Source organism: Emydura macquarii, unplaced genomic scaffold (genome assembly GCF_026122565.2).
Source record: "Emydura macquarii macquarii isolate MOO-44397 ecotype Brisbane River unplaced genomic scaffold, CSIRO-AGI_Emac_v2 contig_1253, whole genome shotgun sequence".
NCBI classification, from domain to species: domain Eukaryota; kingdom Metazoa; phylum Chordata; order Testudines; family Chelidae; genus Emydura; species Emydura macquarii.
This window is the reverse complement of record NW_027131390.1, coordinates 103851938-103876509: the sequence shown is the minus strand read 5'-3', so window position 1 is coordinate 103876509 and position 24572 is coordinate 103851938. Positions and strand designations below refer to the sequence as shown.

Genomic DNA, 24572 nt, shown 5'->3' with positions numbered 1-24572 from the left:
CAGCCCACTTGCTATAAACTCTTATAAGAGGAGGTGAGGTGAGAGGAGGTGAAGGAAAGGGCTTACTCTGCAGCTTGCGGATTTCTTTACTGGAGCGAAAAGAAAGATATTGGTGAAACTCATGCCATAGGTTGTAGGTGCAGCAATTAAGGGCAAAAACATGTCAATCACATCTTGTTTTTACACTTGGAGCTTCTGTGAACTGACAGGACACATTCCTTTCAATTTATACCTGCTACAGAGAAATAAGACCCAGTAATTACAAGGCAGTTCACCTGTGCCATGTGATAGCTGTGTCAAAGATCAACAGTTCAATCATGAGGTGTAGTGAACATGTTGCATGTGCAATAACCACATGAGAATGCATAGAGTTTTAAATCAACCTGGAAAGTGCTGGAGGTACAGGAAAGTTTGTTTCCCATAGCTAGTAAATAAATCGCATTCTTATTTACTGGAACCCAGTAGCATAACTGAGATTGTGTCAGGATACATATGCTGGAATCATAAGAAGAATACATGACCAACACAGATTCAAGAATTTATAAAATAGATGATTTTTGGAGGTGCCAATAAGAGTCCCAGCTATAGCCAAGGGGCTTAAACTTTATTTCCATTGCCAAAAAAATTCTCCACTGTTCAGTTTTTAAATCCTAAGGTTTTTCTTTTTCTTCCAAAACATATTTACCGGCTTTTATTTTTAACTTTCAAGCAATGCAGCATATTGGCCTTTTCTTTTTTAAAATAAAGTGTACAGCAAGTTGACGCTTGGAAGCACAGAGTGGGAAAACTTGATTATGATTAATTCAAATAGTGAAGAAGTTAGTAAGAACTAGGACTCTCCCTGAACAAAGCATTCTGGAAAGAATTGTAAAAATATCAGCTCAATGTCAACTAAATATAAAAGATGAGTGTGAGGCATACTCCCAAATCTGAACAGCCTTGAACTTTAAGGAAGTTTGAATTTTGCAGATGGTCCTCTATTTTTGTAATGGGCAGAACCAAAACCCTGGGTTTCCACCCCTTCCCAATGCAATACAGGAATGATCATATTAGGGCATGATAGCTCAGGTCCATCTTTGCTAATATCAGCCAATGATGAATGAAATACAGACTTTAAAAAAAATCCAACTGAATTTATACCCATTTCCTGCTGAATTGAAACCTCCCCAAATTATCCCCCCCAAAATCCTCTGAGAAGTTTTAAGAAAACCAACTCCACAGTCAGTGCTGAGCCTCTTGTCTGGAGAACTCTGAGAAGCCCAGCTGATTCAATCAAAGCATTCTTCACAAGCTAATCAAAAGAGTGATGCAGCAGCATGTAGTCATCATATTGCTTAGGCTCTGCAAAGAGAAAGTAGAACTGCATCAAACAGAATCTACCATGGATGTGACATGGTTCTTGCATTTGGTTTACAACTGCATATCTCGTGTCATATTTGCAAAACTACAGCAATTTGGTTTCCAAAGTGCATGTGAGGCCACACTTTGGGGGGAAGGAACTGGCAGCTGCCTCCACTCTGCAAAAAGCACTCAGACTTGTTTTATTTAAAACCCCCTTCTGAACTTACAAGGGAGTAACTTGATGAGTTAATGCACTTCTAATGAAAAAATCCATCTTTCAAAGTGTAGGTCTACCTATCCTGAGCCATCCAATATACCTAGAATAGCTGTTCCTTTTCATAGCCAAAGTGTCCCTCCCTTTCTTCCCTAAGAGAACTTCTAAAAACCCACAGTTTCTGAAGGATTCAAACGATGTATTGTTGTCATTTTTGTCTTTAGAGAAGGCCATGTATACTTATTGTGTGGTATAAATGACTAATACTAATTGTAAACCAGTGTTTTTTCAATGCTTTATCAGTTAAGTGACATTAATCCTTTTTTTCTGAGATTCCCTAATAATGACAATTCTGGTGATTTCTGTGATGTGGACTTTTATCCCCATGGGAAGCAGCCTGAGACTAACATTTGCAATGTGCTGCCAAACCTATATTGGTAAAGATTTTTGGTCCATACTGTGCTGAGTTTAGATTTATCAACTAGTGCTGAAGAGCCCTGGATTCTTCTTCCTGTGAGCCATCCGCTTTTCCACGTTATTCCACTTTTGAAGAGAGTGACCCTTTCGCTCATTTTTATCAAAAAAGTAATGCTGATATGATGATCAGAAGAGACCAGCACATGAGAATGAAGTGTAAGCACAGATTATGGCAAATAAAACTGAATGAATCTAGCACTCTCTCTAATATGGAAGTGTTGGGATGCTGCACATTAATTAACCAATTCCTGGCTACACTTGCATTTTCTGACCTGACTTTAATGAATTTTGGATCAGGCCGTAACGCTTCATGTGTACATTATAGCTCTGATTCTCCACTGTCTTGCGCTTTCTATGTAATTTTCACCACTGCGAGTGTCATTTTGATCTGGTAGCATTTTACGCCCACTTTTTACAGATGTAAAAGATTACAAAAGATGCCAGGCAGCAGAAAAACAGGTTTCGTGTGTCCATATGCTTGGCTTTTACCCTATTAAAACTATTAGGCATATATAAACGGTAAAGCCCTGGTTTGGATTATGAAAGGAATGTAGTTATATCTGACATTCAGATTCATTAGTGTTTTGATATTAGTAGTCTGATCAGAAAAAATAAAGCCAAAGTTTTCTCTGTTGTTCTTCACAAAACCTGACTTGCGGATGAATTTCAGGTCTGAATAGATTTGAGCAATTTACATTTAGAAATGTCAAATTTTGATTTATTATCCCCTAAAAAGCTTGTTAAAGCTAACTAATAAACATGATCCCAAAGTTGTACAAAGGTGATTGTATGATTAAAGTAAACTCATAGTTCTTAAGCCTCTTAACAGGTACAGACATGTCTTGGGCATATTATTTTCCATTTAGGTGAACAGACAGAGCACCTCTTTAAAGGAATTTGTTGGCAGTCTTCAGTACAGATACAGGGGGCCAGATTCTGGGCTCTGTTACACGTGTGTAAATCTGAAGTAAAGTCAGTGGGCTAAAGCTGAGATTGGATTCTGGGCCAGGGTTACCATCAATACTTTAAACTTGAATTGATCAAATAATGGCCAAAGAGGCCAAGGGATGTTGGGCAAACATAAAATATGCTCCTTTAATCCCAGGGTGAGGACAAGATCTGCAAGGCCAAATCTGTTAGGTTACAAATTTAGGATTGCTGGCATTTATTTTTGAAAAAACTCATTAACATATAAATGATCCTCAGATGCTGTAAATCAGTGTTGTTCCACTGAAGTCAATGATGCCATGCTGCAGTACATCAGCTGAAGACCTGGCTCTACATAAGTATATACAAGTTAGGTGAGCCCCATCAGTAGGCTCCTTTGTAAGTTCCCAATGCAGTCCTCAGCTTTCCAAGGTTTGGGTACCTCTTCTTCAACTTAGTGCTGTTTGAAATAACTTGTCAGTATATGTCTGTTCCCTGAGTTTTAATGGCATCTCAATATAGCAGTAGTACAGACCTCAGAGAAATAAAGCAGCAATAAGGATATCACTTAGAAGATATATATTTTGTGTCCATAGGCACTTTAGTCATTCATTATCTGAGTTAATTAATAGGATGAGTAAAGCCAGTATAAGCAGGAGGAGCATTAGCAATTTATACTGACATAATTAGCTTCTAGCAGTTAGGCTAGTAATGAAAAGTTAATTTCAATCACTTTTGACAGGCCCTTAATTGTAGGCTGTAGTTGATTGAGAAGATAGGGACACTAGAGGAGCTATTATACAATACTGTTGTGGTACAAGGTACATTAATTTTTAAATCACTTTCCTTAATCATCTAACCTAAAGCATGTCATACTTTTTAATCATTTTAGTCTGAAAGGGAAATGAGAGGCTGGTTGTAGGTATATCGGCTTCCCCTTCACAAGACACTGTAGAATGCTGTGTAAACAAACATATTAACAGGGAACAGCATTCCTGGTAAATGTCCACACTATAGTAGAGATGTTCTGAAGCCTAGCAGATTATCATGCAGGATGTTTCTCCACTCTGCTTTGAAGAACCGAATGATTTAAGATGAATAGAAATCATGTCACAATGATATTACATTTATTTAGCATCTTTCAGCTATTTGGCTCTCTTTATCAACTTTACTAATTTGACAAACTACAGAAAGGAACCACTTTATCCACAGTTGAAGGGCTGTGGTGAAATGCAACAGCTTAACAATGCACAACAACATTACACAAGTTTATGATTGGATACCAAAGCGAATTTACAGGAGGAATTTAAGTATGCAAAGTATAACTATACTAATTGGAATTTGCCCAGTAGTCAGGGCTTAACATTTTTACCCTTGATAAAAGTGCCATGATATATTTAAGGACTATAAGCATTCTGGTCCTTGAATTCACAGCTCATGGCAGAAGGCTGCATAGTTGGGAGTACGGTGCTTCCTTGAAACCTTGTGGAGACAATGATTCTGAAATGACTTGGAGAAAAGCACATCATTTACTTAATCACAGCAGTTGCTTCCTGCAGCATTTGGGTTTTCAGGGGAGCTTCCCCAGTCAAGTACTAATCAACCCTTACACTATGAGATCTAATAAGATCATAGTCCAGATTGGTATTGTTGCAGGGGCAGTGCATTGCTTCCTTTTGACTTTTAAAAAGAGTTTATACTTCACAATCTTGTTACAATATCTCAGAAAGTTACTCTGACAGTGCCTGAAAGCATATGTGAATAATACAAAGAGAGAAAACTCTAATAGATAAATAGTCCTAACTAACTTTAGATCCAAAAATCTATCTTGTGTAAAATACAATGCTTGGAAAAAAATCATACTGCAGGCTAAATTGGATAGAAGGCCTCCATGTCTCACAATATTTGCAATAGCTGTTTATAAAATTAAAAAGAGTAACCTGCATTAAACCTAAATAATGACATTACACCCAAATATGCAGGTCTCTTTTTAATGCATAAAAAGCTATGGTTTTTATTTCTAGAAGAGGATATTGATCTGGTCTCTCTGTAAGAGAATAAATCAGTTTAATTAGATACTATAGACAGAAAAAGATATTTTGAGATTTTTTAATGTATTTTGCATTGACAAGGCTTCATTTTGAAATATAGATCACATCATATTAGATGTCTGGTCACTATCACATTTACTTACTCATTTTATTAACTGATATGTATATCAATAATATGACCTGGACAATTTAATTTGAGTTCCTTATTGTGGAGACTTATGAATAAATGACACAACGGAGATTTGATCTTCTCCCACCATGCAACATTTTCCATACTGGTTCAAATCCCTATACTACATCCCTTACTCAACTAACTGGTACCAATTTACTCCATAAGCCAAATTCTCAATGGTATCTGCTCCATTATTAATGAGGAAAAACTCCCTGCCTTCTATAGTTTGTCCTAAGCAAGTCCCATTATCATGGAAATCAATAGCAAAACGCTATTTGTCTTCAGTGGGATCAGGATCAGGTCCTAATTAAGGGCGTTAGGATAAAGCTCAGTGGGACTGCAAGTCTGAGTAAAGATAGCTCAAGTGAGGTTGCAAGATCCAGCTCTAAATTTGTCATGCAACTGATTAATATGCTGACCTGCAGGTGTAAGACTTTTAAACCACTTGGACCGTGAAACCCCTTATCTCACACGCTAGGTGAATCTTAAGAATCTTCCTCTTACAAATTACTTTGGGGTTTTATCCTTTCACAAACCTCTGCTTTAGTTGAAGCGGCAAGATGATTTTCCGTTGAAAGTCTGTTTTACTGTGATGACTTCTGCTGTCTGTGGCAAAGAGGAAATGGCCGAGGAAATCAAACTGCCATTAACTCCTCAGAGGCCAAAAACAGTTATATTTCATGTACTATGAGTTGTTTCCCACATGCAGCTATTATTTGTTTACTCCACCTGGGTTTTTTAAATCCTGAAGTTCGTAGGCACTATAGAGCCAGTCCCATCCTTTTAAAGGTCCAAAATCATCTTTTATGCTTCTTCATACACAAAGATCCATGAAGAAGCATAAAAGATGATTTGATGGTTCAAACTGATCTTTGTCTACATTATTTTATATTGAGAGAACAATGACGTAAAAAAGAACAAAGTCTGTGAATGAACATGCTGTATGTGTATGTCTCTTTCATCAGGGTATCTGAGAATAAACTGGCTGCCAAACTCTGCACATGGAAGTTGTGATTATAAATGTAAGGTCTAAAACTCTGAAAACAAAGGGCATCAACATTTCATAGCCACATGCAGCACAGTTAGATGCTGAAAAGAGATTCTGCTTAAAAATAAATGTATTCTTTCTGAATCAGCCTCATTCTGACCTCCCCTGTTCTATACTAGTGTCATTCCCTTGATTAAGAGGATAATTTAATTAACATGGATGTATGGGGGATCAAACACAGGCTATGACTTTTGCTAGATCAAAAATAAAAAGAGATGGCCCTGATTATCTCCCTGATCCATTCCTTTGTGCCACTCAGGCACTGCAGAACATTGGCCACATATGGCCAACTGTGAATACCCTCAGTGAGTGGAGGGAAACTTTGTGCTAGTATAGCCAACACCTCCCAACTACACTGTAGAGGACATCCTGGGAATGTAGTTGGATCACAGCTGTGTTCCTTCACTTCTCAGATGACCAGTAGTCCCTTAGGAATTGTTGCCAGCTAGCATAGGTCAGAGCGCCTCGGTCATTCTACCCTATACGAGGTTTGGGGCTGGAGTTGTATAGGGCAGAAAATCAAGGAGTTGTAACCGGCTCCCACAACCTGCTGTCCCCTGCACTAAGCAGATCTCAGCAAAGGACAGAATCTTGTCTTGTTTTTCTAATGCTGGTGCCACAAACTACAAGTAGGCTCTACAAATCAAACTGGGATGTTTCTTCCTTAATTAAAGTGATTTTGCAGTGGCTGCTTAACTGACAACTACATTGATGATACTCAAGGCAAGGACGATTACAAACTCATCTTCCTAACTTGTATAATCTTCAGTGGAAACAGGCAAAAATGTGTTCATATCAGTAAAATAAGAACCTGTGATTCAAAGTCAAACAGGGATGAATCCTGAAGCCCTTATGTTGGCAAACTCCTACGGACATCAATAGGATTTTTACTTGAGGTGAGGCTTCAGGATGAAGTTTAGATTCAAGCTTTAGATCCAAGCCAAGAACTTCAGTAAAACATCAATGTCTCTATGTGGCACTCAAGAATTTAAGTGGAATTTAATTTAACTGGAAGGACAGTTGTTTCTGAGCTTTACAGATGGAAGCCCTTGGTATGAGCATACTCTCTTCAAAATGACATATGAGCTGTTCATTTCACAACTGATCTATTCTTACAAAATCCCAGGTTCCATAAAACAAAAACCAATAATGGCTTTTAAGATCTGCCACCAACAGCAATAAACCAATGCAAGGCGTGGAAATGCGGAAGGAAGTTTTTCTGAGGGGTCTTGCAGCACTGATCCACCCAACCAACATTCAGTATTGCCAATATTCCAGTATAAGGAATAGTTCCAGGTGATCCCAGCTAGCAGAGAGAAACTGGAAGGAGATAGAAGGACATTCAGTCTCAACTCTATTAAACATTATCATTAAACTCTGCGTGTCAGTGGTTCTATATTAAACACAAAGGCCCAAATTCAGAACTGGTATGAATGTGTGCCACTCCCATTGAAGCCAATGGACCTGATTCTCTACTGCCTGTCTTCTAGTGTAGTAATTTGCACTTGTCCAAAGTGAGGGCTAAATAGATGTAAAACATTGCCAAATCAGAATTCTCCACTCACTTAAACACCGGTGCTGAAGTTTCATTCCCATTCTCCACAAGAGTAAATGACAACACTGGGTGGGAGGGTAATGCAGTGGAGAATCAGGCTCAATATATTGTCTTCTCATACTGCTTCCTCTGTCTGGAACATCCCTCCTGAATCCATGTGCATTCAGTCTCACCCTCCTTCAATCCCTCCCTAAACCCGACTTCTTTTGGTCAACTCATTTCACCACTAGCAAATCTAATTTACCTATCATGTTCATCTCCATGATTTCTAAACTCCTTCATCCCAGTCGACATTCACTCCAGATTTTAGTTTATTTACACTTATAAAATGTAGTTGTTCCCAAATGTCTATATATCTTATTACTCCTTTGTAAAAACAAAAAATTAGTACATGAAGAAAATAAAGCTTTTACTGCTCACTCACACAGGTTATTGTTAATAATTATTATTGCTTTAGCACAAAAAGTATTCACTCAGGTTCCCATTGTGCTAGATACTCTATACACCTATAAGAAATACAGTCCCTGCCACAAAGAACTTACAATCTAAACATATGATGAGAGAGAACAGTTGGAGATAAACAAACCTCCATCTGTTTGAATGTTATCTATGATTTAACCTCTCTGAGGCAGGGAATTTGTCTTCTTACTGTCTGAAAAGCATCTAGGGTACATCTAGGGTACTTTATTCTCCTCTGAACTGACGTGTAAATTTCCTTCCCAAAGTATTGAGGCAAAAATACACCCTATAATGCCTATTGTAACCACGGAGATTATACTTGTCACAGTGCATACTGATTCAAATCATATCAAACAATGTTCTTTGTCATGCCTGGATTACTTTAAAGTGTATTTCCCTTTCACCCATGTCCAATAGATAGAAAATAGACACTGTTAAGTGTCACAACCATCAGTTATGCAAGAGAGAAAGAGGAAGTGGTAGCACTGTGTCATGGGAATCAGACCGGTTTTTAGTGTTCTATTTGAAAAGAGCCAAATCTTGAAGTCCTTCTTCAGTCAAACTCTCTGACTTGATTTGGCTCAAAATGTTGTACTTCTGTAAATAAGGCACATTTATTAGTCCTATGAGAGCAACTGTGTCATGCCATGTCACTGGGAGAGTCTCAATAACGGGTCAGGTAAAAAGTAGCTTCAAAAAATAAAGATGAAACTGTCCAAATTGACATTTATTAGGTTCCTCCTAAAGTTACATACACATGCGGACGCACACACATTTCACAAAAGCAACTAGAAAACCACTCAGTCTCATCCCTAAAAATATTTGCTAACAGAAGTTAGCAATTGCTTTTAAATAGTAACTAATAATACTACTCAGCAGTCATGTGCACCAATATTTCTTTGCCTACTTAAAAAGTGTGTGTGTGTAGGTTACATGGCCTGAAGTTGTTAAAGAGGTCTTAGACTGCCATCTTTTAATGCAGGACTAATAACTACAATACCATAGTGCAGCAGCAGTTTGACACAGCTGAGAACAGGAAGGAAATACTGGAGTTAGGATTTTTTTCTTATCCTGCTGAGACATATGGAAGGATATACATCAGAGGAAAGATTACCAACTCTTTTCCTTTGTCCTTCAGGACACTGCACAGGCATAACTTGAAAATAGAAATTAGTGAATATACAGGCCAATCCACTGTCTATCCCCCAGAGAAACTGAACCATTGAAGTTGATGGAGATTTGCTATTAAGTTTAATGGGAGCACTATTAGGCTTATCTTCCAAGGTAGACATGACCACCCAACTTCCCACTGACATGAATGGGGTCAGGATTTCACCCAATAAAATCACTAACACAGTGGGTCTAGTTAGAGAGAATGGGCCAAATTTTCCCATAATTTAAACACTTTAAATTTCTTTGGTTTCAAACGAAAATAAGACAAAAAGAGGCTTTTATTTTTTGTTAGGTCAGCATTCTCTTGATGCAAGTGATTTCACTGGAATGGCATGACTTTTTTTGGAGGGCAGAATTTGAACCTGTGTGTTAATGAAAATCTGAAGGAAGAATTACAGTAAACATGCCAACTACCATTAAAAATGTTTTTCTGAGCGATTAAAAACGACACATTTCTGTGTACCTGGCAATACTTGTGTATACCTGTAGCACAGCACGGTAATGTGGTTCTGGCACTAATAAAATTGGGGATATCTAAACATTCTGTGACATGGGACAAAATCATAAGGATCAGGACAGTTCCCTTTCCTTTGTTTTCTTCTGACCTCAGGAGGGCTTAAACTTTGGCTCCATCGGCAACTTCTCACGCATCTGCGTAAAATGCAGCTCATGTGTATGTTGCCTTCATCTTTCACAGAGAGCTGTGCCCCAACTGCTTGGTTGAAAACAGAGCACTACCTGATGGACCCGTAGTGGCTACGAGCTAGGGCCATTCCGATGAAGCAATGATTGCTGGGACCTGCAGGACAGGTCTACATCGCAGCTGGAAGAGAACTTCCCACCCCAGATTAACAGATTTGTGCCAGCTTGGCTGGAGCTAGCACGCTAAAAATAGCAGTGGGGCTGTTGCAGCTCTGAGGGAAACATGGGCTAGCCACCAGCAATCGACCCCAGGGGTCAGGTGGGCCTGAGAGACCAAGCTGCTGCCCACACTGCTATATTTGCCATCCCAACACCAGCTCTCCCCCTCCCCCACCCATCCCAACACCAGCTCACCCCACCCCCACCCATCCCAACACCAGCTCGCCCCCTCCCCCACTCCCTGCCATCCCACCAGCTCACCCCCCAACACCAGCTCCCCCACTCCCTGCCATCCCACCAGCTCTCCCCTCCCCCACCCATCCCAACACCAGCTCTCCCCATCCCCTGCGGCGACTCACTCAGTTAACACACATCTCTCGGTCTCACCTCGCTCCCGCCCCGCCCCGCCCCGCTCCGCTCCCCCCCAGCAGCTGCATCGCGATTGGCCAGGGAGCGCCACGTGACCCGGAAGCGGGGCGGACCTTCCAGGCCCCTGCTGCGGGTCGGTTGAACCGAGCGGCTGTGAAGGGAGGGGGCTGCGCGCGCCCGCCCGCGACCGAGACGCGGGGGCGGAAGTGCCCTGCGGGAGCGCGCGGCGGCGGAATCCCCCTCCCCCCCATGCAAAGGAGCAGGAGCTGGGACCGGACCGGACGGGAGGCGAGGCGCTCAGAGCCGCGGCTGGTCCCGGACGGAGGCAGGCAGGATCCGCGTCTCAGCCCCAGGTAATGGTCGGGTCGGGTCGGGTCGGGACTGGACTGTCCCCCCGCCCGTGGGAGCCGGGGCTTCCCTGGGCGCCCGGGACCCTGTCACTGCCCAGGGGACTGGAGCCCCGAGCCCTGCGGCTTTCCCCCCATTCCTCCCCTCCCCCACCGCGCTTGGCGGCTGGCCCCGGCCCCTTCTCCGGGAGACCCGGGGGGGTCCCTCGGTCCATCTCCCCCCCCAGGCAGAGATCCCGGGGCCGCCCCCGTCCCTCACTGGCTGCCCTCGGTGATGGGAGCGCGGGGGAGGCTGGCTCTGGGGGTACGGGCCGCGGGCGGCCCCTCCGCTTTGTACGTGGGGCTCCCTGGCTGAGAACAGTGCGGGGGCCGTGGGGTGTGTGTGTGTGTGTGTGTGTGAGGGGGGGGGGATAAGGGGGTGTGTGCCTTGCCCGGCCAAGGGGAGCCGGGGGGTGTGGTGGGCTGTCCCTCAGGGGGTGTGCGCTTCAGGAAATGCAGAGTCCAGCGCCCGCAGAGACCATTGTGATCCTCTAGTCTGATCTCCTCTGCCACCCAGGCCACTGAACTTTCTCCAGATCATTCCTAGAGCAGATGTGCTGGAAAAACATCCAGTCCTTTAAAAAAAAAAAAAAAAATTGTCTGGAATCCACCATGAGCCTTGGTAAATTGTTCCAACTTACACGTGCAGTGTCTCTTGGCAGGGGTGGTGGATTTAGTGAAGTGTCCTTTAGCCCCTCTTTGGAGAAGTCCTTGGCTGAAAATCCCTCCCCTGGCAGATGTGTGGTTGGGGATTTCCCAGTGCCTTGGGATGTGGCTACAGGGATGCCCTTTTTTTTTTTTAACCACACCCTGCCTGGAATCCAGATGGGGCTGTCATTTGTGCATGTAGAGGAGGGGGCTTTCTCAGTTTAATTCAGAGAACCTGTGTCCCTTGGGCCTGTAGGAAACTCAGTAGTTTAGGGTGAGGTTGTCTTGCTATATGTTTATGAATACTGCACTCACTTTAATTGCTGCTGCTTCTTTTGAGTCCCCCTGGGAATTGTGTATTGTGTCTTAGGCTGCCACTTCCACCCCAGTGTGGCTGAGATCTTTATTTTCTCCAAACTCCCATGGGACTGTTGGTAGGCAAGGGAAAACACTTGAGAAAACTGGGCAAGATGAATGGGGAGTTTGAGATGGTATCGTCCTTACCTGAGCTACCCATTGCCTGAAGTACCTTGTCTTACATGGCTGGGTTCTCTTTACCTGTTGCAGATCCGTAAAAATGCTTTCTTTTTTCCCGAAACCTTACTAGTATAGGTGTTGAAAGAAGAAAAGGCAGTGTCCAAATGTAGTGTTACAATAGCTGGGAAAGAGAGATGTGGGAGAAACTAACTAGCCCAATTATGCAGCTTGAGGGGGGGAGGTTAGGCTAGAGTTTCCCATTTTTCCAGGGGCTGTAACCACAGGTCCTATGGGGCCACTTACAAGAATTAAAACAGATATAGTCAAGCCCTTCTTCCTTTTTGGGTCATGTATGTTTGGGTGCTGAAAGGAAGGCATACAGATTCAACAAGTGTTTAGGACCATCACTGTTTTTTCTAATTCAAAGCCAGCTTTTAGATCATTAATGCAAATATGCACAAACATAACACATGGGGTTTTTGTTTAATAAAACAATTGAAATATTTAATATTTCCTGCTCCTTAAGCATCTGCTGCTGTGAAAAAGGCCTGATTTTCTTCCCCTTTCCCCCCACCTTTACCAGAAGACTGGGAAGTTGGATGACTAGCATTCAGAAATTTTGGAAATTGACTGTATTCAGAAAGCACATAGTCTCTCTGATCTCTTCAATTTTCAACGCATCTAGTTAAAGCTGTTTGAGGGACTAAGGTGCAGACTGAATTGTAATTGTAGTTATTTCTGTAGATGGACTGACTGCCTCAAGTAATGGTGATAGAAAATTGAAGTGCAACAATTCCAGATCTGTTCTCCTTATTGTCTTCTATATCGTATTAGCATATTTACATTAAACGTTGTTATTTGTGCTTGATTGGTCAAGGACAGTGTTCATGTAAACAAACTCATAATCCTGCATCATGATCATCTATCATCACAATCATACAGGGAATCTGAGTTAGCACAAGCAAGATTTTTTTAACATAAATTCCTGGAGAGAGAGTTGCTTGCCTCCTCTTCCTGTCTTCAATATTTAATGGGAGTTGACTGAATATTTCCTTACCTATATTACAAATAATACTTTGGATTATTTAAACTGAAGTAATTATATCTAGTTTTCCCTTTTATTATTTGTTTTTAATACTTTCTACATTTCTTTTCTCCTACAAGGAAAATAGATAGGTCAGTTTCATACTTTTCCCTCTAGGCATTATCTTACCAACTTCAGTTTCAGTTTCTGATAGGATAGCATGTTTGTTTCATGCATACTGCAGGGGAATTTCTTTTTAAATATTCTATCGGAATAAAAATATTGCATTTCTATTTTTCTATTGGTCTTGGTTTTTGCAAAAGCTAATTTTTATAAAACCAATTTGTGTCACAATTTGACTCGACAGTACCTTTTTTGAGTATTTCATTTGCTAATTGATATGTCAGATTTTTAACATCAATTCAGGTGTACTGAGTGTCTGCATAAAAGAACAGTCAGCCACGGGCACTTCAGCTCTGTTCAAGGCCGTAATGAACGGTAAAACTCAAGGGATGACTATTTATATGTACATTTCAGTAGCATTTTGTGGCTGAAATGTTGATTCTGCCAAATACATCATCCTTTAGCTTTGTGAAGAGACCACACTTTAAATGAAAGTATTATGCTGCCGTCATTTATTTGAGAGCCTGTGGGCTCATTGTTACGTGAAATACTGCATAAAAATCATCCCTTCCTTGTGGGATTTACACTTTAGTGAGGCAATGCAGAGGGGATACTATGCAAGCAGGACACAGAGTGGTCTAGTAGTTGACAAAAACAGACTGGGAATAGTGAGAGAGAGAATTCTAGTCCTGGCTCTAATATCCTCAGTGGCATTTGGTGAACCCATGACCTTTCACTACTGTTAAATGGAAATAACATCTATTTCATATTGGTGGTGTGAGCTAAACTAGACAGGGCTTGCAAACATTTTTGAGCACTAAATGCTATGTACTATCATTTTATTTCATTGACTGTTGAAAGTTTTTTATACTTAACATTTCACAACAAATTTGTTGAAAGGCTTCATGAAAAATACGTTACGAGTTAGAATTTAAATTGAGAAACCTATTTGAAACAAGAATTGAGACTGTTTGGAGCATAAGTGTGTCAGAAGGATAAGAAATGGAGCAGTGGAGGATGGAGTGGCAGTGAATGAAATGCTTGTAAACAGCTCTAAACTGAAAAGGACTTTTGGTAAACAGAGAGGTTCCTCCCTCTCTAATGTCAATGACTATGCTAGGGAATATTACCAAAAAAACCCAAACAAACAAAAACAGATCTGCTCTCTAGTGTGTGGATGAGAGTTTTGTATCTAAACCCTGATCCATAAAAGCCAGAAATTCAAAAAAATCAAAACTATGGAAGCACATAAGTGACAGGAATAATTCTGGTATTAAATGGGCATTGAGTATTTGGATTTAAATGCCAAGAGCACATGGATAGGCAACCCTTATGTACCCTTGATCTTAATTAAAAATACAACTAATTTCCAAAGTATAAGTAAAGTATAGCAGAAATCCAATATAACCACACCAATTTAATCTTAATCTTGCTTTAAACTCCACACTCATACTGTGTTCTAGGTAAACCCAGGTTTTATATTGTATGGCAGTCACTACCCCAGTACAGTTTTCAGGATTCAGATTAGTGAGTTGTGGGATAGTTCGGGGAGGGGGAGGGGCAAAAAACCAAGAAATGCAATAATTTATTACAGATTTTAAATCCCAGGTTAACCTTCTAAAATGCATGTATGCATTATATGCATCAAATCAGTCTCCACTGATTAAAGTACTACATGGATGACCCTCCATTGGTGGTAAGTTGAAAAACATGGCGCTAAATGCCTCCCTGATGTAAATCAGACTACGCCTGCCAGTCTGAAAACACACACTGCATTTTGATGAATAATAACTCAGTGCAGTGCTTCTCAAACTTATTTGATTGTGCCCCCCTTCTTTGTGTCTGGAGTAGTTTATGCCTCCTCCCCCACCACACAATTTCATATACCGATAAAGAAAAACCAACATGCAACTCTAACTAAATATGAAAAGCAGCAAAGCATTGATTGAAACAGAACCCACGATCCATTGTAATAAGAGCAAAAGCAAAACTGCCCTGGTGATCGATGCTTGCAGTTAAATGTGCACACCGCATTTAAAGTACAGATGGCAATGACTTTGTATAATACTATGCATGCTTAACAGAAATCCATCCAAATGCACAGCGCCATCTCTAGTCCAATGTACAGCACCATCTGAGGACCTGATCTGTCTAGAGGGATCACCTTGGCTAGTTATTCATGGTGGTGGGTAAAATGTGCACAGTAAGGTTCCTTCCCTCCCCTCCCCCCCAAGCTTCTCATGTTCCCCTCAGAATACACTCCATGCCCCCCCCCAGGGGCCCGACTCCAGTTTGAGAACCTCTGACTCAGCTGTGACTTTAAATGCTCACTTCCAGTGAAGAAGAAGCTCCCACCCCAAGATTTTAAGGAAGGATAGAGACAAAGCAGGAATTGGTATCAGTACTCCCCAAAGATGAGGATTTGGTGGAGAATCATAAAAATGACACACTTTTTATTTCTATGCTATTTATTTATTTATTTATTTTGCTGGTGTTTCAGACCAAATTGAAAGTTGCGATACACTTTAAGGTAACTTAATGCATGGGATTAGAAAATATAATCAGGTGGAATTGGCCACCCTTAGATAAAACCCTGTAAAGTGCAGACTTCAATGGCATTACATGGGATGACAGTGTAGAATGTGATCTGATGTGACCATTTACACTAATAAGAAATCAAGATTTCAATAATGTCACTTCATTGTGGTGATAGATATGCTTTCTGGTTAGCTCTTTCTAAAGTGTTTCATCATAAAATATTTAAGACATCCATCCCCCTCCATCTCTTTTAAAATTGGCTTTCTCTGAATATTTCTGCTACAGCAAGAGACTGTTCACTTCTTTCCTATTTTGCTGCTGCTAAACTTTTAGCTTACTGCAAGAGCCCACTCTAGGTTAATGAGAATTCCTCACTTATCCAGTTACCCCTGACAACAATACTTTTTGGTGACTAGTTGACTCTTTCAACAGCCTCACTCTCTGGTTTATTACATAGTCAAATGCTTTTGCTGAGTACGTATTCTTATGGGTTTGCCAGAAATGTCTTTCTGAAAATACCCAAAAGCTTGCATAATATTGGTGGGGCATTGCTATGTTTCTCTCTCCCGCTCCTAGGCAATTTGCTCAATCTGATTTCTCCTATCTGTTTCAGACTGCCTTTTGATTGAACTGGATTGTCTAACAAAATGTACAACTTCCAAGTTTGTATGGATCGGTGGGAAGCTTTAGGGAACTAAGTAGCATGGAGACTGTATAAGTTAGAAGGCTCGTGCCTATGGGAGCACAATTTAGGCCTAATACTGCTCTCTTTACTCACATGAATAGTCCAATTGATTACATTTGGACAATCATGTGAGTAAAGTGAGCAGAGTTTTGCTCTTCATCTTTGTGCCGTTCTCATAGCATCTTGGTAACCTTTCCTTTTGCAGCTTTTTAGGTACAGGTCAAATGCTTAATCAATTCTGAAATATTAGTAGAAAAAATACTGGTCACTAAAAGCTGCTTCAGTTTGTTGTCCCACATTTTGGTCTTGGTTACATAAGAAATCAATTGTAAGGACACAACAGTGGTATGTACCCTTATAATTTAGCTTGGAAGGATAGAGAAATTATGAAGTAACTTCTTTTAAGATACAGTTAGCATGCACTGGTTGTTTTCAATGTAAGATCTTGAGGTGGCTAGTCTTGGTGTTTAATGTTGTATCTCATTATACTGCTATCTGTGAAAGGCATGCTGGCACCAATTGTTTTTGCCATGGTCATATGATCAAGTGCTGGCACTTATAACTTTAATCGAAAAAGGATTCTAGCATTGCAGACTGGTTCAATTTTTCTTGACCTGACCACGGCATATGATACAATTAGGCACACAGGCCTTTTGGTGAAATTGTGTAGAACTGTGCCAACTTGGTTAGTATGTGCAATGGCTCTGTTTTTGAGAAATCACCACTTCCGTGTGCATATGTGATAGGACAAGTGCTTGGAAGCACCAGAAGAATGGTTTCCTGCAACGATCGATGTTATCTCCAACGTTATTTGATTTATATTTGAATGACCTACCATAACTAGGTCTCGCAAATTTGTTTATGCAGATGACATATGCCTTGGCACTCAATCATTGACATCCTTTGACATACTTGAGAATGTTCTGAATGCAGATATGGTGGCTATGGCTGATTATTGTAGTTGGTGGCACCTGATAATTGGAAGTAAGACTGTGTTGGTGTTGGAAATCTGGTTCCTTGCTGTTCCAAAAGGGGAATGTGCGACATCAATTCTATCAACTCCACTGATGGAGAAGTCTGGAGGGTGGTGGGGACAACTTCAGCAAAGAGAATTTATGGGAGGTAGCCAGGAGACTGAGTTTCTCCATCTGTAAAATAGAGCTAATTGTACTTGCTCTCCTTTTGTAAATTACTTTGAAGTCTGTGGATGAAAAGCTATATGAAAGTTTACTAGTATTGAATTCAAACATTCCTCAGATGTGAATCTTCAGAAGATTATAGAAGGATGTATGTGCATCTGTTGTATAATTTATACAACATAAAGATTCACTTCCAGATTCAAGAAAGCTGATCAAAGAACAGTAATTTAGAATTGCTCATGGTAAAGACCATGTGAGATGACAAACAGGTCCCTAAGAATACTTTTGGTGACTGACAACAATTGATACTTAAATACAGAACACTGATTCAGACCCGAATCAAATCTCTTTTTGGATACTTTGTATGACTGTATTTTTCATAGGCTGTTATGGTAATTTACTTTCAAGATTATACTCTGAAATTGCTGCTCATAATTTAAAGTGACATCTGCTTTAGATGGCTTGGATGATTAACTATTTAACAGAGGGACGGGGTGATTCTCCTAATGTTTTGATTTCTTATTAATCTGTTTCCATAAGTATATGCCTGCTGCTATCAGTTCTATACTTCGTTGAAGTTTAATTTGACTCCTACTTGGAGAAAGATTGTCATCTGTATTTCAGCACATGATTTCTAAAGAAATCTGGTGTGCATTCAGGGTGGAAAAAATGCATTGACGAAATATGTATTGTGTGCTTTTTAATGCTACTGTTTAATGCAGAAAGTGTAAAATAATTTACTGATCTGTTTTTGGGCGCAATCATGGAATGTTAAGGGACTGGATTTACGTAGTTTCAATTAAATTCAGGAGTACTGCTGGGTAAAAAGTAAAGCAGTGTAGCCAGTTCATTAACTGTTTTGTAAATTTCTTGCCTAGATTAAGAAAATTTACTTTCAGTTCTGTCAAGGGTAGATGTTACCTACATATCCCAGCATTTTAGCATGTACTTACAGTAGCTTTTCTTTCATGACTCAGATTTGGGGATCCACCTTGACTGACTAAAAATTCTGTTGTGTCTATGTAATGAAGCTCGCTCTTGAAAGAGTAGATGACTACAACTTCATACGTCATTCAGATATCATAATTATCAGTGATGAAACTGCCCGTTCAACAGTCTGATGTAGAATAATGTATAAGGAGTGCAGCTTCTTTGAATTCGTGAGTCATCTGGGACTGTCACTGTTCCATTGCTTTTTTACAGCGATCTCTTTATTGTTAAAATATAGGTGTGGGGAGCGGGGCCCTGAGGATAATTGGTTTAACTTACATATTTGCCTTTGAACAGGACATTTATCTGTGTTAATGGAGAGTCTTTTGATAGAGTCTGTCTCTGAGGGATTCCCTGCTGATTTATTATCAATAATATTCTGGAAAGAGAAACTGAATGCCATCAAACAACAGAATGCATCTTGTTGACTATCTTACAAAGATGATAGTTCTAGGGTCTGACACAGGAGATTGAGTTCGTCGTTAAAGGTATACTGAATATCTGCATATCTGCTTAATCACTAATGGAATTATATGTAGATAAATTAAAACATTTCTATAAAATGAAGTCTTCACTTTGTAAGACAGCAAGATAGAGCAAAAATAATCCCATATATTCATGGTGAGGTGAAACTTATATAAAAAGTATTAATGTACCATAGCTTTTGATTTCTTATTTAAAAAGAGATTGAATATTTGAACTTGAGTTGTGCTGACACTTTCCTTTATTGGTGGCATTTTAAAAATTTTCCTGCTGAGCCAGCACTTGCTTAAATGAACTAAGTTGATTAACACATGATTCCCAGGGCTTGTACACACTACCACTTGTGTCAATATAGCTTACATTGCTCAGAGGTGTGAATAAATCACGCCTCTGAGCGATGTAAGTTACACCGACTGATACACCGCTGTGGACAGCGCTGTGCTGGTGGGAAAGTTTCTGCCAACATAGCTGCTGCCTCTTGCTGAGGTGGTTTTATTATACGGATGGGAGAGCGCTCTTCACCATACGCACCGCAGCAGTGCAGCTGTGCTGTTGTAGTGCTTCTAGTGCAGACCTTTTACCTTTCTTACAGTTGTATGTTCTATCCTTCTGCTGTAAACTCATGGTATAAAAGATATCTACCTGACATGTAAAGTTAACGTCTTCAAGCATGTTCTAAAACTGCTGTAGTAAAACTGCTTAATGTAACTTAAGTACTGTAATTGCTGCAGAGAAGGTCTGATCACTCAAACATTGCAGTAGTGGAAAATGAGGATTTCTTGCTGCACTTGCTTTTGGTGTCATGAAATCTTTATACTTGGAGCCAATGGGTTAAACATCCTATCTTCAAATAGGAGATGCAGGTATTGGAAGGGTTTAACAAAGCACTTCTGTTCAGTCATTGGGCCATGCAATTCCAGATTCCCATTAATTCCCTCCTTTCCCTCACCCCCATAGATATCTGCTTTCAGTGGCAGGGTAGCAAAAAAAAGAAACATTCAAGGGTATCAATTGCACAGCAAGAAAACAAGAACAAGGATTAATCTTGACAGTTTTTCTGACTGTATTCAGAGGTTAAAAGAATTTTACAGATGTACCCAAGTTTTGTTCTACTTGCAAAATTTTAAGTTTTTTTCTTGTCTACTCAAACCAGTTGGGTGTTTTTATATGAATGTATGGACTTATGAGTCACAAAAGAAAAGTTAAAATGCACAAAGGCTGAGATTTTAGTGAGGCTATGCAGGTGTTTAAAATAGTCTGTGTGGTGTAAATTCCTATCCAGTAAATCATAGGGCAGTTACTGTAACATTTGTTGACGGCTTGCAGTATACTTTTCTTTTATACTCATCTAACATATTGCTAAGTATTTGGGAAGAAAATATTCTGCAGTTGTATTGTGGACATGTCCAGTGAAAAGAGAAGCTTTTGTATTTCTGGAAGGTTTTTAATGTTTATGCGACACTTGTACATGAGTCTTTCAGTAAAGATAAACTAAAAGGGATAAGTTTAAAATCTGACTCTAAATGTAGGCTCTCACAAAATGGTCTCTGCAGATCTATACAATAGGAGCTGAACTGAATGCTATGCCTCATAATTTAAGAACCACTCTGAAGCCATTTAACCATTTTATAGAAAGGATGGAGAGACTTGTTCTCTGGCCTGCGGATCTGGTGTTCCAGCAACTGTTATAAAAGGCCTTACTCCCATAACTACCCTTGTTTTTTCTTTCTGCTGTTGTTTGTATTACAGTAGTTCTTAGGGGGCAACTTAGAAAGCAGCCCCATTGTGCCAGGCACTGTACAAAGATGACTAATGGCAGGCCTTACCCAGAAGAGTTTATAATCCAAACAGACAAGACAAAGGGTAGCAGAAAGGGGTGTAATTTATGAGCAGAAGAATGGTTTGCAAATGTCATGGTAGTTCTGTGACTTTTTTTTACTCCTTAGGGTTGGATTTAATTAGGAAACTCTGCCAGCAGTCTTGGAATATTAACCTTCCATTGATTACCAAGTTGGTTTAACTTAAATTTTAAAAAAGTGATCTGGGAAGAGTTTTTGTAAGGCCAGTAATGGAATCCAGTAGATCTTGTGCAGCAAGCACTATCTTTCCACACCTAACAATTGGTTATTCAAAGGGGTTTCCTCTTTGTGTGTAATTTAGGCTCTGCATGTCATTTGCTCTGTTTGAGAGTATTGGGTTAAGGGTAAACTTCGATAAACCTGAAATGAACTTGTACTTGCAGTTAGTTTAATTTGCAGACCTTTGGGTCTGTCAGGGACTTGCTTATTTAGTGGTCCGTACCTCAAAACATACTTAGACAGCTAGATGTCCCCATACTCCAGGACAGATATACAGCAGAACCTCAGAGTTATGAGCACCTTGGGAATGGAGGCTGTTCGTAACTCTGAACAAAACGTTATAGTTGTTCTTTCAGAAGTTTACAACTGAACATTAACTTAATACAGCTTTGAAACTTTGCTATACAGAAGAAAAATGTTGCTTTTAACCATCTTCATGTAAACGAACAAGCACAGAAACTGCTTCCTTACCTTGTCAAATTTTTCTTAACTTTGCCTTTATTTTTTAGTAGTTTACGTTTAACACAGTACTGTACTGTACTTGCTTTTTGTGTCTGCTGCTGCCTGATTGTGTGTTTCTGGTTCCAAATGAGGTTTGTGATTGACCAGTCAGTTTGTAACTCTGATATTTGTAATTCTGAGGCTGTAATTCTGTAATTCATAAGGCTAGTCCTCTACTCACCTGTCACTAAAGGAACTGTCATTTGCTTATGGGAAAACATGGCTGCTAGGTACTGTGCAACCTAGCAAGGAGTGGTGGGATTTGTTCTGGCTGGGAGATGGTTTGTCTGTGGGAATACTTGTTCAGAACTGTGCCCTTAATGCTATTCATCATGTTGTTGGCAAGGCAGATTTCTTGGCAGATGTAGCTGCAGGGTTCAGAACCACCACAAGTGCTTTCTGAAGGATGCTGTGTTGATTTCCCTCTCTTCCAGGGGAGGTTGACTTAATTGCTTTTCAGAGTAATGCCTCTGTTTTAGAGAACACTGCTTTTCACTCATCCATATATTGTTTTGTGATATGGGTCTTGCATCTGTACCCCAATTCCTCAGCAATTTAGTTCCTATGACTTCATTTATTTTTTTTCTAAGGTGTTGTCATCTTGGAGTGTAAGCACCTCAGAAACCTTGTTATTGTAATAAATGCTTTTTTAGTGTTTGTTTTTACCCTTTAACTTAACAGTATTGGGGAAATTGCACTAATAGCATGAGACATTAATGCTAGACTTTGTGATAACCATGATGGGTGAATGATGTGTTAGACTGCTTCAGACAACAGTCTCTCTTTAAGATGTCTAGGCTGCTACAAAAACAAGATTAGTGAATCTAATTCCATAGCAAATGTCTCATAGTAAAACAGATACCTAGCGGTTTAATTTTCTTTGACATGAAAGTAGTTAAAAATCTACTTTTTCTAACACTTGTGGCCTTAACCTAAAGTGTCAAATAAGTTTTATAGACAATAATCCTAAAATCTTGTTTCCCATGAGGGAACCTGCTGACATTCCTGCTGACTCTTTGCATTTGTGACCTTAAAAACTCCTCAGTGCCTACTGGCAAAGGGTTCACTTTTCTATAACAGTAACTCCTGACAGACCTGACAAACTCACTACAGCCAGTAGGTATCTTTCATATTTATCCAAAGAGGGTCAAGTGAGATCTCTAATAAAAGCTTGTCATACTGATCCTCATAATTGTTGAGATGTACATACAGATGATATTTAAGGAGCTGTGTTTATATACTGGAAAGTATGTTTTAAAGTTTGACTCAAAGCATAGTTGACAAGCAGGTTTTGATCAAAGGATGTACATTCACCTGTTTGCCTTGGTTCACATGTATAATAAGCATCGGAAGCCTATTTGCATATGACCATCAGCATGAGGCTATGAAGGCAGCATGGAGTCAGCATATCAGAGTATAAACCATGGTGCTCATCCTGACTCTAGGGACAAAACAACTAGTTCTGGGGATATAAAGAGGAGGCAAAAGGATACTTCTCTGTGCTTCTCCAAGGAAGCAAAAAAGGACAGTACTTTCATGAATGCAGGAAGAGGGATCCCAGCCTTGTTGACTGGAGACTCTAGGTGATTGTTTTAGGTAAGAAACTACTTTAGACAAAGTAAAGCCTTTTAGCCTTTTAAAGTTAACTTTAGACTGGGAAGCATATTATACGTTTTGTTTTATATGTAACCATTTTTTTCCATTGTAATCCTTATTCACTATCTCTTAAATCTTAGCTTTTAATAAATTTATGATTGTTTTCACTATAAATCTATCTCAGTGCTGTGATGTTATAGTGGAGCTGATCTTCAGTTGACTCAACCAAGCTGGTGTATGCACTATGCCTTTGGGGTAGCTTACCTGGTAATTTCTGTGAGTAATCAGTGGCTAAGGGCTTGACACTGCAGGGGAATGCTTGAAGGCAGTTCTGGGATTGGGGTGCACCTATTGTTAACCTGCAAGGCAAAATAAGGGCTGTCAGAGCCCAGAGGAGATGGTTTGTTTGTGTAGCTAACAGACTGGCGGTGTCAGGGAGCTGACACTCAGTGAAGCACAAGCTGATCTTCCTCTCACTGGAGGTGGGGGAGGGGGTTAAAATATTACTCTAAGTCGTGGACACCCTGAGGAAATGTCACAGCATTGTCACGCATAGCTGAGCTACTGTTGCTTAGACACTGTTCTCCATCAGCTTCCTCTGTTAGTCAATGGCTGATGGTTACAAATACAGTAGAACCTCAAAGATACAAAGGCCAGAGATATAAACTGACCTGTCAACCAAACACGCCGTGAAATCGGAAGTAAGCAGTCAGGCATCAGCGGGGGGAAGAAAGCAAATACTGTGCCTGTATTGCAAGGTCGGCATGCAGAGCAGGAACAGTCTGGGGTCTGTGCTATTCCTGTAAGCCAAGGGTGCTGTTTTCACCCCTTCCCACCTGCTCTTGAGCTTGGGAAAGAAAGCAACCTGCTGCTGCAAGAACTGAAGGTTGCAGCTAAAGCCTGGCTAGAACTAGAGTGGGAGTCAGCTGTTCTCTGGAGGAGTTTTAAAGGGCCACAGTTTGTGCATCAATGCAGCCCAAGCTTTACCCGTGGCTGTACTCCTGGATCCTGCTAGCACTCTCTGGGAGTGCAAGGGTCAGGGGAGAGACGGGCGCTGGCAGCTGGCTTGCACCAACTCCCTGCCATGCACAGCTTCTGGAGCATGGCAAGCAGTGCACTGAGCAGGGTGAGCCCTGGGGAGAGGCAGCTGAGGCTTCTAGTGCCAAGGGTGTGGGGCAGGCCCGCCCCCCAGTTCAGCCCAAAGGCAAGAAACAGGAATAGGGCAGGGAGCTGCTTGCCAGTCAGGCCAGTGCTGCC

At 40.5% G+C, this 24572-nt stretch overlaps 1 protein-coding gene across 1 annotated transcript in view; it reads left to right on the top strand.

Annotated features, from left to right (window-relative positions):
* The first annotated feature begins 10786 nt into the window (after window positions 1-10786).
* Window positions 10787-24572, top strand: part of RALB (RAS like proto-oncogene B) — a 30468-nt gene continuing 16682 nt past the window's right edge. The window contains exon 1 of the mRNA XM_067549661.1: window positions 10787-11000. The gene's annotated coding sequence lies outside the window, so the exon portion shown is untranslated. The remainder of the gene's footprint in view (window positions 11001-24572) is intronic.